Source organism: Colletes latitarsis, chromosome 11 (assembly GCF_051014445.1).
Source record: "Colletes latitarsis isolate SP2378_abdomen chromosome 11, iyColLati1, whole genome shotgun sequence".
NCBI lineage: Eukaryota > Metazoa > Arthropoda > Insecta > Hymenoptera > Colletidae > Colletes > Colletes latitarsis.
Genome location: NC_135144.1, coordinates 18,136,000 through 18,151,042, shown reverse-complemented (window position 1 = coordinate 18,151,042; position 15,043 = coordinate 18,136,000). Strand labels below are relative to the sequence as shown.

Here is a 15,043-nt window from a genome sequence, read left to right as displayed (position 1 = left end):
TTTTTTTTTTTGCAAACCTAGCACCATCATATTTCCATTTAACATAATATCACACGACGTAACATTCCACAAATGTAAAAAATAGAAATTAATTTATTTTTGAAAGAAACATTGTTTTCGATCGTAAGTTCTTTTGGATAAAATTCGAGAGTCCAAGTTCTTTGAAATATCACGACTCGATTTAAAGGAAAACAATGGCTCTCTTAAATTTCTCTACTCTATTTCGGGGGAGTAAAGTTGATGAAAGGACCAGATTACCCTCGGGCTAGACTTTGTGTATCCGTGTCTTATATGGTATCGCTAGCACAGGACCTTCGGGGTTACGAGTTCAGCATTCTTGACCTACAACTACTCTTGATATTGGAAATCACTCGTATTCTAACATAGTCAAAAATACGCAAGACCCCGGGAAATTTGATTTCCATACGAAAGTGCTACGGGAGAAATTGGACTCTTTATTCCGGTCTTGTCGCGGGCAAAATTGAGGAATTAAATTTAAAATTCAAATTTAATTCGAAACGTTTCCACTATAGAAGCCATCTTCGCCGTAACGGGATAAAAAAAAATATTTACGACGTAGAAAACCGAGAATAAATTCGAAACTAAATTATTTCCTCTAAAAATGTTGGTATAAATAGGTACTGTATATTGGAATATACAGAGCGTCCAGCCAATCATGGGAAAAATTTTAATGGGAGATTCCAGAGGTCAAAATAAAACGAAAATCAAGAATATTAATTTCTTGATTGAGGCTTCGTTAAAAAGTTATTAACAATTAGATTAAAAAATTTCAAATCATTCTGGAAAAATTATTTTCGGTTGCGGGGGTCAATTACAATCATTTTTGGTGAATAGATATATCACCGAAATCGTACACACTTTCGAGAAAAAAATTCCTTACCGAAAATGTCTGACCATACGTTGACATGTTTCTCTGAAACTTTTTGGCGAAAAAAAAATTTATCAAATCATTCTAAAAAAATTATTTTCGGTTGCAAGGATCAATTACAATTATTTTTTATCATTAGACATACCCTCGAAATCCTACCCACTTTCGAGAAAAAAATTCAAGAAGGCGTGAAATTTTTCGATGGAAAAAAAAAAATTTCAAATCGTTTTGGAAAAATTATTTTCGGTTGGGAGGATCAATTACAATTATTTTTTATCATTAGACATACCCTCGAAATCTTACCCACTTTCGAGAAAAAAATTCGAGAAGGTGTGAAGTTTTTCGACGGAAAAAAAAAATTTCAAATCGTTTTGGAAAAATTATTTTCGGTTGCGGGGGTCAATTACAATCATTCTTGATCATTAGACATACCCTCGAAATCCCACGCACTTTCGAGAAAACAATTCCTTACCGAAAATGTCTGACCATCGTTGACATGTTTCCCTGAAACTTTTCGGCGAAAAAAAAATTTATCAAATCATTCTAAAAAAATTATTTTCGGTTGTAAGGATCAATTACAATTATTTTTTATCATTAGACATACCCTCGAAATCTTACCCACTTTCGAGAAAAAAATTCGAGAAGGTGTGAAGTTTTTCGACGGAAAAAAAAAATTTCAAATCGTTTTGGAAAAATTATTTTCGGTTGCGGGGATCAGTTACAATTATTTTTTATCATTAGACATACCCTCGAAATCTTACCCACATTCGAGAAAAAAATTCAAGAAGGTGTGAAATTTTTCGACGGAAAAAAAAAAATTTCAAATCGTTTTGGAAAAATTATTTTCGGTTGGGAGGATCAATTACAATCATTTTTTACTATTAGACATACTCTCGAAATCTTACCCACTTTCGAGAAAAAAATTCAAGAAGGTGTAAAATTTTTCGACGGAAAAAAAAAATTTCAAATCGTTTTGGAAAAATTATTTTCGGTTGCGGGAATCAGTTACAATCATTTTTGGTGAATAGACATACCCCCGAAATCTTGGGCATTTTCGAGAAAAAAATTCAGTACAGGCAGAACTTTAAACGTTAATAACTGTTTAACGAAGCCTCCATCAACAAATTGGTATTCTTCATTTTTGTCTTATTTTGGTCTCTAGAATCCCCCATTAGAATTTTTCCCAATAAAAAAATTCCCGCTCCCTTAAAATATTAGTTTCTATTTCTAAAATTGAACGAATCGTTCTGGCGATTAGCTTCAAAAGTCCCCAGCTTAGTAGGATTGAATTTCGACGAAACGGATTTGGAAAGCTGTCGAGCATGCGTACTCGAATCGATCCGCCATCGATTTTTCAAGAGTTTTCTTGAAAACGAAACGTCACGGGCAAACAATTCTGTCTTCTGTGTTTGTTTCGAAGAGGCGGACCAGATCGTTGAAAAGAAGTTTGGCGAAAACTGATGAAACGAACGAAACTCTCTGGGTAAAGTCACCTTGAAACGACCAGTATCTCGCGACAGCAATCTCCAAGACGCTGATCCACCTTTTATTAAAAACTCCCATCGACCCTTTATCTCCTCCGACCGGTGGACGCGTTATCTTTTAATCGGTCGACCCAGATAGCGAGAAACGAAAATCTGTGTCCAATCTATCCAAACGCGGAAGCTCGTTCGGTTAACTGTAATGAAATATTTCCGCCATAACGGTTATCTTCCGCGACGTTTCGGCGTCCGATTCGCTTCCATTTCAATTCTCGCCCCGAAACGACCCACTTTCCGACAACTTTCGCGTCCACGCGATCCCACGACTTCCTTTATCGTCCAATGAAAATTTATTTCGTCGCGAAAACCCCATTTTAAATAAATTTATTCTCTTTTATTTATTTTCATTAATGTTTCGATCGAATTTTTATTTTCGAAGTGAAAAGCAGCGAAGGTGTTGATACGATTCATTCAACAGGACGCAGAGAGGGTGTCCGGTAACCGCGTAAATAAATTGGAAATATGGAACGGTTTCAAGAAAATTGATATCGATAATTCGCGAAGCGAAAAACAACGTGGCTAACGCGTCGGACTGATACTCGTTATTTCCACTCGCCTTCGGTGTTTTTAAATATTAGCATCGTATATTGTAATATTATTTATTTTTCATCAATGCTTTTTCAAGTAATTGGAACCAGTTTGGTAAATAAACAATACCGTTTTCACGTAGAAGCTTCAAAAGTTTCGATCAAGTAGAAATAACTAGCAATGGTCAGACGCTGTAATCGTATCGAAATTCCATTTGTACGGGAGTCTGTTCTATCCTTAATAAACAATTAACGTACAGTAAATATTCCATAAAAATACTTACACTTGACGCGAACTATAATATCAAAAAAAAAAATATCAAATCGAATGGAATTTGCATCGTGCGATATTTTTATTTTGTGTACCGCAATGCGTAAGTAAATATTCTATAAAATATTTACACTTGACATGAAATGTTGAAAAATAAAAAAATAAATTCCCGTTCGAGCTCTTTTGGGGGTCAAGAATCGAATCGAACGAAATTTGTTCGGTGGAATATTTTTATTTTAAAATTTATTCTCATAAATAAATATTCTGCAAAATACTTACGCTCGACGCGAAGCATTAACACGTTCCCTGCCAGACCGTTTTTTGAAGACTTCCCGTTTTTTTACAAGTGTATTATTTTGTTTCTGGCGTATGCCTTACAATAATTAAAATAGTGCAAAAATCATAATTATCAAGAAAAGGTTGTATAGTTTAACATGCATAACACAACAAACCAATAAATTTATTTTTCTAGGTATTAGTTCAACAAATACTTGGCTGAACATTACTATGCCAAGCGAGTTGCATTCTCATATATAATTTTTTTTATCATGCCTATATCAGTTTAAAATATAACATTTTAGTTGAATTCAAGTTTGTATGCAATTACAAAGGGATGTTACGATGAACTTTGTTAAAACATGGCAAACATAAGTGTGGTTTACCCACACAACTATCGCAGAATGTTGCAACTTTTACAGTACAGTTTCTTGCCGATTGGGAACCTAAATTTTTAACATTTCTTTCGTAACAAATTTTGCAGCGCCTTCTTATCGAATTAAAGTGGCCTTCCTTCTTTTTAATTTCGTGTCGATTCCTTCTTGGTACAATTCGTGAATTATTATTATTATCATTGTTATTATTATTGTTATTATTGTTATTGTTACACGACATCAGATTCATTGCTAATCTTTTTCGGAATTCGATGCTTGTTATTTTTCGGTTTGTAAGACTGTTATATATAATCCATGAATTCACTACAGCTGTGTTCAGACAAAGTTCAAATACAATTTTTTTATACCACTTTACTGTTTTTCGTAGAGGACTGCAATATGAAGCCATTTGATCGAAGATATCTACATAAGACTTCCCTTCATTATAATCCACAATAACCTTCGGTTTTATAACAATATTCCCCCTTTTCTGCATTGCCACAGTTTCGTTAGAGTGTTTCGTTGATAATAGAAGGACATCACGCTTGTCCTTCCATTTCAGTATTGTCAAACCATCATTGCTTTCCTTAGCGATATATTCATATCGCTGTAATTTTTTTGAAAGTAGGTCTTTTGGAATTCCACGGCGATTTGATCGTATTGTTCCAACCAGATGTGTCTTTTGAGCAACTAACTTTTTGGCTAATTCGATACTTGTGTACCAATTATCGGTACATATTGTATGACCTTTACCCAATATACTTTTGCACAATGATAGAACAACATTGGTAGGCGTTGTTTTCTTTATATCCGTTTTTTTTCCACAATAAATTTTGAAGGCGAGCGTGTATCCCGGTGCTGAACATAATTTGAATATTTTGATACCGTACTTATGTCTTTTTTGTTTTATATATTGTTTGAAGAAAATGCGACCTCGAAAAGGAATCAGAGATTCGTCTACACAAACAATTTCGCCTGGGTCAAAATACTTTTCAAAATTTTCATTCAACATATCTATGACTGTTTTAATTTTATACAAGCGGTCGTTTACACTTTCCTTGTCATTGTCGTTAAAATGCAACATTCGTAACAAAATTTCAAACCGATTTCTTGACATTATCGAAGATGGAAGAGTCAACGAATATGCCGGATCTTTAGACCAATACAAACTTATTTCTGGAAGCTTTACAATTCCCATCCACATAATAAGTCCAAAAAAACGTTTTATCTCGTTTTTGTCTGTTGCTTTCCATTCATCTAATCGAGATGATGTTTGTTTAGATAGACATTGCTGCGCATACCGATTCGTTTCTATAACGACCAGATCGAAGAATTCATCACTCATAAACAAAAAATAAATATCTTCCGGTTTTTCATAAGTTTGATTAAATATTTTGAAACCCGGTGTACCAACGAAAGGCGTAAGGCGCGGTTGGTTTCCGATGGGATCAGCCCAATCTATATGCGAAGTAGTTATATTGTTTAGAGAACGTTCGGTATCTTCGACTTCACTACTGGATAAAATGCGAGTGCCGCGTGTGGAAAGGCGATGAAAAGGTATGATTTCCTCTGAACTGTCTGAAGAATCTACAAAAAGGTTTCCTCGTGTAATCCTACGGCGTTTTGTTAGAACTTCTGCGAGTGGCACGTCAGAATCATCATTAGAAAAACTGTTGCTGCGTGATGCCATATCTGCTTATAAGGAGTAATTATTGTAAAATTTGGAAAAAGACTGAGAAAGAAAAGGCGGGGAAAATTGCAAACATTTTTAAATGCAAAATATTCGAATTTATAACACTGAAATAATATGTACGTACCGTATTTCCTTTGTTTAACACACTGAAGAAACACACTGAACTATAACAATCCCAGCTTCAGTGAAGCAGTAAGTATTGTTACAACGACACGCGAATAAATGACTGATCGAAATACAAGAAATGCAGTAAAAACAAGTTATGGTGAAAAAAAATTGCCCATCACGCCGCGTGGGGCGTATACGCCCCACGATTAAATGAAGGCGTCAACAATAGTATTAAGATGCCCATAATTGACTGCATAATGAATTTTTAAAAAATTCTTCATTTTACAGTGATAATACCGAATGGCTTGAACGGAAAGTACAGCGTGGGGCGCATACGCCCCACGCGGCAGGGAACGTGTTAAAGAACAGAAAATTTGCGTTTGACGGATTTTGGGGGGCAAGAATCGATTCGAGTGGCGCGGTACTTTTGGTTTGGGCACCGCTGTGCCCGAAGGAGCAGTCGCGGGCTTATCGCGAGTATTCTCATTTCCCGAGGCTTGCACACCGACCCGCCCACGCGTGCACGGACGGCCGACGCGTAATGTATGCGGTGACGCGAAATACGGTCGCACGATCCGCATGAATTTTCAAATTCCACCGACGCGGCGTTCCGTGGTCGCACGCGTTCTATTTCGCGCAGAATAGCGAACTCGCGCGAATTACTCTGATACCCCCGTACGCTATTATACCGGCACTTCCATTATCCTTTGTTTATCACAAAATTCCATATACTCCATACACTGTATTTTCGGGAATGGAAGACCCGTGTTGTAGTACAATTTCCCAGGTACGAACCATCGAACTTTTACTGTTGCAAAAATGTATCGAAACTCGCGAAACGCAATACACAGCTGAGGGACAAAAGTAAATGGACAGAATAGTACTATTGTTATACGAACTAACTTTATTTGTTATGCATGGTACGTAGATTATTCGACGAAGAATTGAGGGAAATATTTTCAGTTCTGTGCAAGCGAATTTTTTTAAATTATTGCTAATGTAATCTTTAAAATTCGCGCCATATTGCAGACGTGTCTCGAACCACCGCGTAAACCACGACGACAATTAAATCGATTCCAACCTACGCTGACGCTCGGATGATTTATTTTTATTTAGAGAAACTAACTTGCAAAGAAAAGGGGAAAAAATTGCGGCTGACTAAACTGTTCGATCCAAATGTCGGGGCCCGGCTGTTTTTATCCATCGAAGCCTTTCTTCTACCCAGTAAACTGATCCCCTCTATATCGAGACGTAAACAGACGACGAGCACCGTTATCTAACGCTTCTCTGGGAACCGTAGACTGCGAGTATCGCGAGAAGACGTGTCGGGTTTCATCGCGTCCCGACCAGTCTGAATCGAAAGAGTCTTTCAGCGTGGAATAATTGGAAAGGAACGCCAGCGAAAATGTGGAACGAGCCGGTTGATGGTTGCGTGCAAGCAATCTGCGTGGTCGGCCGATCTGGGTCGCTGAAATCACTGGAAACGTAATTCCAGGATACGCGTTCGACGCCCTTTTCTCGCGCCATTTTCGCGACCCCCTTTTTTTCGCAATCGTTGAAACGCGACAACTCGTCGCGGTTTGCCTCCGATCAAAGCCACCATTTTCCATCGTACTTTGACACGTGTTACCATCCGATATCCACTATTTATTTTCACTCTACCCCCCTCCCTATTAGTCCATTTGTCGATTTTAAACGAGGTCTTCCGGTTCAACAACTCTTGGGGCGATCAGAGAAATTCTAAAATTTATTTATTTTCACTTCCCCCTTCACCAAATGTGGAAAAAGGGGGGATTTTAAACGAAGTCTTTCGGTTCATCAACTCTTAGGGCGATCAGAAAAATTCTCAGATTCTTTTATTTTCAATTTCACTCCCCCCTTTCTCATTGATCTACCCCTATAGACTTCGAAGAAAATTAACACTGGAAATATACAATATTAAAAGCAAATTAATACGGGACAAAGGGGGAGGGGGGGATTTCGTCGATTTCAAACGAGGTTTTCTCAAGCTCGTTTATTTCGATTTTAACCCCCTCCCTATTAGCCCATCCCTGTAGACTCGAAGGGAAATTGATAATACGTATAATTACGAATACGGAAAATTGAAAACGAAGAGGGAAGGGGGTGATTTCGAATAAATTCGATCAAGAACGGGTTCTCGTTTTTCTCGGAAAAATGGCGAAAGGGGATACCGCAAATCTCTGTGCCAGTTTGGCGGAAAACGCGCGTTGGAAAATCGACTTTTTCCCCGAGTCTCGGTTGTTTCCGTGGTCGGTGACACAAAAAAAAAAAGGTAAAAAAGTAACGAGAATACGTTCGTACGATTCGGCGGGGGAATAAAGGGTGCGCGAATTTTTATTCAAACGCGGCCAGATTAAGGGCAGTCTTAATGGGTTTCGATCGATAGAACGTCGAATGTAGTCATCGTCTTGATCCTTTTTTCGAAATTACACCGGTGTATTATCTCGTTATTGAATTTAACGTTACGATTAAAACAGGCTGAAAAGGGTTCGTTCGAGGGCGGCGAGGAGCGGCAGAGGGGTAGGAATGGGGCAGTCGGGGGGAATGAAACGCGAGAGATGTCTTTCGCCCCGGTGTTACTCTTACCCTTAGGAAAATTGGATTCCTTTCATGATCGATTCCGGTTAACGACAGATTCGATCTGTCCGGGGGTTTAAGGACGTCTGATGGAGTCGCTGACAAAAAAATAATCGGTGGAAAGAGACGGGCTGGTCGGATTTAGAACCCAGGACCGAATAATCTATTCTTAGAAACGATGGGAACGCGGTCCAGACCCAATCGAATTCACTGTAATCTATCGTCGTCGAGATTTACGGGAAACCAACGACTATAAGGTAATATAGAGATATAAATGTACTTTAGGATTGTTAATAACGCGATAATAGCGAAATAATTATTATAAATTCCTGTGGAGTTTGGCCTTGCAATAACTGTTATCTAATAGGTAGATAGGGGTAGTTAGTAATCGACGTAAGGGTCGTAGAAAAAATCTGGTTCCATAGGGGATACAATAGTTCAAACTTACAAGAGAAAAGCTATACAGCCACGTTTCTACCAGAAAATTGTACGCCTTTAAACGAAATATAAATATAAGGGTAGCTGGTAATCGTCGTAGGGGTTGAATAAATGTCCCAGTCGCATAGAGGATTCAACAACTCGAATTAAAACGGAAAAAGCAATACTTTATCGTTTCTATCAAAGAATTGCACATTTTTAAACGAAATATAAATAGGGGTAGCTGGGCAGTCGACGGTGAGGGTTGAATGAAAACTAGCTTTGGACAGCTCGCATTAAAAAGAAAGGGAACCAAATCAGCGACGTGTCGGCCAGAAAATTCCACATTTTTAAACAATATAGAATAAAAAGTAGCTTTGATCGAAGAAACCAAATCAGCGACAAGTGACGAGCAGACAATTGCACATTTTTGGACAAAATACAGATAAGGGTGGTTGGTGATCGACGTGTAAGGGTTGAATAAAAAAGGGCTAGCAGGGGAGGGGAACGATGGAGGGTGGGGTGTTTGGTCCGGCTGGATATCGGAGCGATTTTCCAGGCACGCCGGGAAGCAGAATTGGGGTTGGCCAGGGGGCTGGCGGGCGTAGAGCAAGGGGTAGCACTGACACCACGACCCAGATACGGGCCATTGTGCACCCCTATACTGTATACTCGGATTGCGTCATAGCTCGAGCAGAGCCGCAACGTCGGCTCCGGATTCCGGCCGAGGCTGGCCGAACCCCCGATCGTTTTCGAGCGACGCCAGTTCGCCGCGCTCGGCGTTTTTCAACCCTCCTGTCTCGTGCACCCTATTTCCCCTCTCGGTCAATTCTTGACCCACTTGGCGGACCCGGTTCTCCCGATAATCGCGAACCTTCGGGAACCGCGAGCCTGTTCTCGGTTTAACGACTACGATTTCCGGCGTATTTCGCGGACGCGAGGGAGGGGTGGTGGGCTCGATTCGCGAAAAGTTTTCAGGTTAGGGGTTCGATTATCCCGCGAACCGTTTGTTGTCCGTCCAACGGATAGCGGGAGGCGGCCAACGGGGACAAAGAAGCTTTTTATTTCACGTCAGTTCCAGAGATTTCGTCCCGGGAGTTTCTATAATACACCCTCCGTCCAGGTCAAAAAATCGGGTCTCTTTCGCGTTTCCCGAAAGTGTCGCAACAGCGTAATGGAGCACCGTTATCTCAAACAGTACCAAAATTGTATATTTCATTACCAAATTACCTTGTAACAGTTTTTCATTTTATCGATAGGATCTGAAGAAACGAGAAAAATTGACGGAGCTAATAACCACGGAATTTACGTATACGGAGACGCGAGAATTCGATTAGAAAGCTGGTATCGCTAGGGGACGAGAATGGACTCGTCGGAGGGATGATTATATCGCCGTGGAAATTAACGTATTGAATCGAGTACCGTTTCCTGTCGTTATTGTACCGTAAAAAGGAAACCGTAGTAATTATGATAATAATAATAATTTGCAACGAATCGAAAACTCCCGGGCGAAAGCAAATTTCCGCATTTATCATCTCCTCCCCCCTCCGCCCGTTACGGAGTGCATTGTCGGGGGTCCAGCCGGTATTTAGGCAGCGGTCCAAAACCCGGGCGAGGAAACGACCTACCTAAAAGCATTCACGGCCTCCGTGCAGTCGTTTAACCGGTCGAAAACTGGAGGTTTCTCTGGGAAAAGCGTAGTCCCGAGCTCTCCATAACCCTCGGCCACGTTCCAGCCTGACCGCGGCCATTAGTGAACTTGAAATTGAGTCGATTTACGCCGATGCTCGCTAAAACCCCCGACTTCGTCGACGTTGAAGACGAACTGCGGGCCTGGAAAATAGACAAACTGGCCAGAGTCAGGGTCCACCCCGAACTTCCTGCCTTTCCGGAAACGTTTCGACAAAATGGCACCCGACGTTCCCCGACACCGCGTTTCCCAGTTTCGAGAAACCACGACCTGGGGAATACAGGCCGCGTCACCTAAACTTCGAAACTTCGGAAACAATACTCGATCTCAATTCCTCACCCACGCGAAATGGACTTTTATTAGCGTATCGAATTTTCGTAAACGTTCTAATAATATTGCAAATATTCTTTTACGTGTCGCCAAATATCCGCATATTTCAAGGGCTGCATTTTTATTTTAGGTCTTAGGTTCGACGAGAAGCTACAAAATTTCGTAATATAAATTTATTTACTTAGCAGTTTAATCTAACCGTGACCGTTTAAAAAATACGCCCGTAAATCTAGCGTTAATAAAATACGTAGAAATTCCGTCCATCGCGTAATAAAAAGCAAAACGTGTCTCCTGGATTCCCCTGTTTTTTTTTTTTTTTGTAAAAGCGAGGGGCGTGAAACTTTCGTTGTATTTACTGCTGTCGTCGCGGTCGAGCAAACAGGGAGGCCAGGGGGATGAAAACGAACGCTCGAATTCGCGGGAACGATTTAAACAGACCGAAAACTCCTTCCCCCTTTACTCCCCTTCGCTCTCGTCGTCCCTTAACTTTTCCCATTCTTTCAACGGCCCCTTTGCAATTCTTCTTGTCTACTTTTTCTTTGCCCCAACCCTCCCCGGCGTTCCTCTTTCTCTCGAGATCCTGTCTTTACTTCGTCCCTCCGGTTTCTCCGTTTCTTCTTTCCCTCTGCGACCCTCTCCTCCAGTCTCGACACGCTTTAACGCAGAAAGCTGGAAACTCGTGTTCCCCTTAGGCGCTCCCTCCGCTCGGAAGCCAGTGTTTCCACGGGCGTTCTCGTTGTACTTTCAATGGAATGGTCCCGTTTTCCCCGCTCCCCCCCCCCCCCCAACCCCAACCCTCTCCTCGTTCGCGTCGATATCGCCGGACCACCGTGTCCAAGATCGCTCCGAGCTTTCTTATTTACGAGATCCTCGAACACGGGCGAACCTCCTCCGGCTGTTGTTTCGTTTGATCGTCCGGAGTGTTTGGCCACCCTGTTCCTTTTCCGTCTTCGTTCGAGGATCTTACGATCCTCAGAAGCGTCGAGGAGCCATTCGACGCTGCCAGGACTTCGGTAAATTGTGTTCCCAACGTCCCTCTCCAGGATAACGTGGTCCTCCGTCGCGGAACATGACTCTTAAAACATTCCACGCCGACGGGATGCGCATCGTTACTCGTATAAAACACAGAGTCGAACGGTACTTAACGCTAGAACTGCCGAAGCAAGGAAATAATAAAATGAGTTTACTATGGTCATTTATTTCGAACGGGGACGCATGAATACTTTAGCGGTTAGAATGAGATGCGTCGTAGTATTTTTAATCGAAAGATTCTTCGATCGAGGCATTTATCGAATAAATTTGGGAATGCTGGTTGGGGTGTTGAGTCCGTGAGAAATAAAACGGTTCAAGTATGAGATGATTCGGTCGTGCTTTATTAAAAAAAGGAAAAGAAAGGGGTATTTCTAACGGAAACACGCGAAGAGGTTAGAATGAGGCTGGAAAGATGGCCGTGATCTTGGCCGTCGATGCGCGCGCACGTCAATTATGAGCAGATGCCCAGTTTCGGTGCTGAGCGCATCTCTCTTTGAGTGCATAAAGCGTGCCTGACAGGTGCTGCTATTGAGCGACGTAGTGAATCAAATCTGAATTATTACTCAAACGAGCATACGTTTCTTCGACTATCCATCGTGTCAATTTCTTCGGTGCAAATAAATGCCGGTAGTTGTAGCGTTAAGAAGTCTAAAACTTTGGTGACTTCGTTCCGCGCTATTTCGTACAAAATTCTCTATCGAAGAATATTATTACCTCGTCTCGACAAGTGTCTGTAATATGGGAACGCACGTTCTTATTATTTGGCTTTCACAAACGATTTCGCGCGGCTTCGATCGTCGACGAAAGTGCAACATCCGGCGCGTTTCGACGACAATCGTTCCCTTCTTGGCGTCGTTAATGCCCCGGGAAAATACGAAGCGACAGATCGCGCCACCGTAAACGCCATTAGACAAATGAAGGCGAAGAACAAAGGCCGCGAAACGCCGAGGAAATAATGCTCTGTTTTCATTTATCGAATGCTTCTGCTCGCGCGGTCATTAAACGCTACGTACCGGGTAGCCTGGAATTATGCGTACCAGAGACTCGTGATTGTAATCTGCTTACGCTGGCAATATCACTCTTCTGAAATTTGATGTGTTTAAATATGTCTAGTCGTAAATTGGGTTACACGAAATTGAAATAAATTTGAAGCGTAACGTGTACTCGATCAGGGTGAAAAATAAAATTTAAAATTAACGTAAATTGATACGAATTAAAATTATCTGTATTTTCTGGTAGAATTTTAATTTCCTTAAAATTTAATGATCTTTTCACCGCAACTTATCCGAATGCTCTCGCGCACGATACTTAATATTATTATTTATTCTTACCGGGTAGGAATTTATTGATATTCGATGCACGGTAAGAGCTGATTCCAGAGACGGGGCTGGTACTGTACAATGGTAGCTCGATACTTGCATAGCATTGACAAGTGGAAGGGATCGTTACTTAGCAACAAATGAGATTGGTACGCGACGCGTCTTCCCGTTTGAAACAAAAGCATATCGTCGGCGAGAAATCGACGATTACGCGAGAGGTCAAGCTCGGGTCACACGTAGCAGGTGGAGAGGTGGGTGGAGTGGGGGGATATAAAGTGTAAGTTAAACGCTTTATCGGATTAGTTAGCTCGGTAATCGCACGAGTACTCGGCTGTGGAAAGTTTCGAGTCGCGTTATTCCGCCATCGAGGATCCACCCCTGAGCTTTCTGGCTCCCGTAATCCGTAGATCACGGACCCTCGCAGAGATTACGATTATATTTATAGAAAATTTCCAAAGTTTAAATGCTCTTTCTTCAAATAAAATACAAGTCGATCGAACTGGGGTGGAAAACGGAATCGCGATAAACAATGAAATAATTATCCAAGGAACCCGACACCTGTTACACAAATTTCCCGTCGGCTCGAGGAAATTTCTTTGGCGCAGACAGCGGCCGGATTCAAGATTCCAGGAAAAGGCTGGAACTCGATTCGAGATAAAAGAGACTCCGTCGTAAAGGTGTGTGGAAGGGGGTGGGGGGGATTAAAGCGTCCGCGAAGGAATTTCAAGCTAAATGAAACATTTTTCCCCGCCAGGCGATCCCCTTTTCCCTTTCGACCGTCAGTCGACGAGAAATCCCAGGCATTTTCGATCGAGCCTCGCCGAGGGACATCGAAATGGATAAATAAACGAACAAATGGCGCGCGAGGGGATTCAGCCCGCGGCTGGCCGCGACTCAAAGGACCGACAGGGGGCTAGCATTCCACGGGGGATGCAAAGAGCATCGAACGAGCCCTCGGTCGTTGCGTTTCAATGGGTTTGCTACGCTCCTGGGTAACGAACAGCTCCCGAGACGTTGTTCTCAAAGCGGCCGTGGAATCCCTTTGAGCCGCGTCGAATAGTCGTTGGTTCCTGCCATAATCGCGTCACGGACGCTATCCTCGATTCTTGACCGTCTTCCCAACCCCCGAGCACTTCTTTCTTGACAAGATTTCTTTCCCGGTATTGTCTTACTCAAAATTTCCGATACCCTTTCACCGTCTATGCTCCTTTGCTTGGAATAGTAGACTAGGCTACTGAAAAAATGTATTTCTCTGGTTAATATTCTTCGAAATGTTCGTCTTTAACACGTTGACTGCTAAACCTCTAAAATTGACCACGAAAACGAAACTTTGAGTTCGAACAATTGGAAACTAGCATGGCCATAATTTGTCATAGAATTTAGTTTTGGGGCCTCGTTAAAATTCAAGAGTCCTATCCAGAATTTTTGTAGCTTCGTACAGAAAATTCATGTCGCCCAAGTATGGGTGACGTGGCGGTGAATGTGTTAAATAATCGTGCCGACGTTTTCTTCTGTCGACGACCAGATGACTGCGAGCGAAGACACGCTCTCGTCCGATCTCCGAAGTGCAGCGTCATCGAACGGGGTCAGCGGGTTGGGATGGGTGACCGCAGTTTTTCTTCGTCGCTAAATAAAATCCGGAAAAAAAATAATTCCACGATACCCAATAAATCCCGCTAGACGTATATTTCAAGAAGACCCGTTAAATTGTATTATTCAATAATAATAATAAATAGTGTCAGAGTTCGCTTATAAATATCGATGGGGATAAAAAATTCTCGGAGAGAAACTTCTAGAAATTCTCTCTGACTGGGTTTCGACCAATTGGGGGAAAAAGAAAATGGCTGATTTTCCGGTGTTATGTTCTCAAGGTGTTTCTCCGTCATCAAATACAATCCACAAATAAAAAATCTACTACCTTATCTTCCAATATGAACGGCGAATTTCACAGCTCCCGATCCTTTCTTAGGGATCATTT

The 15,043-nt window shown here is 41.5% G+C and overlaps 1 protein-coding gene across 1 annotated transcript in view; it reads left to right on the top strand.

The window, feature by feature from the left end:
• The window catches only part of LOC143348518 (uncharacterized), a 192,448-nt gene that overhangs the window by 56,071 nt on the left and 121,334 nt on the right, over positions 1-15,043 (top strand). The gene's annotated exons all lie outside the window — the stretch shown is intronic.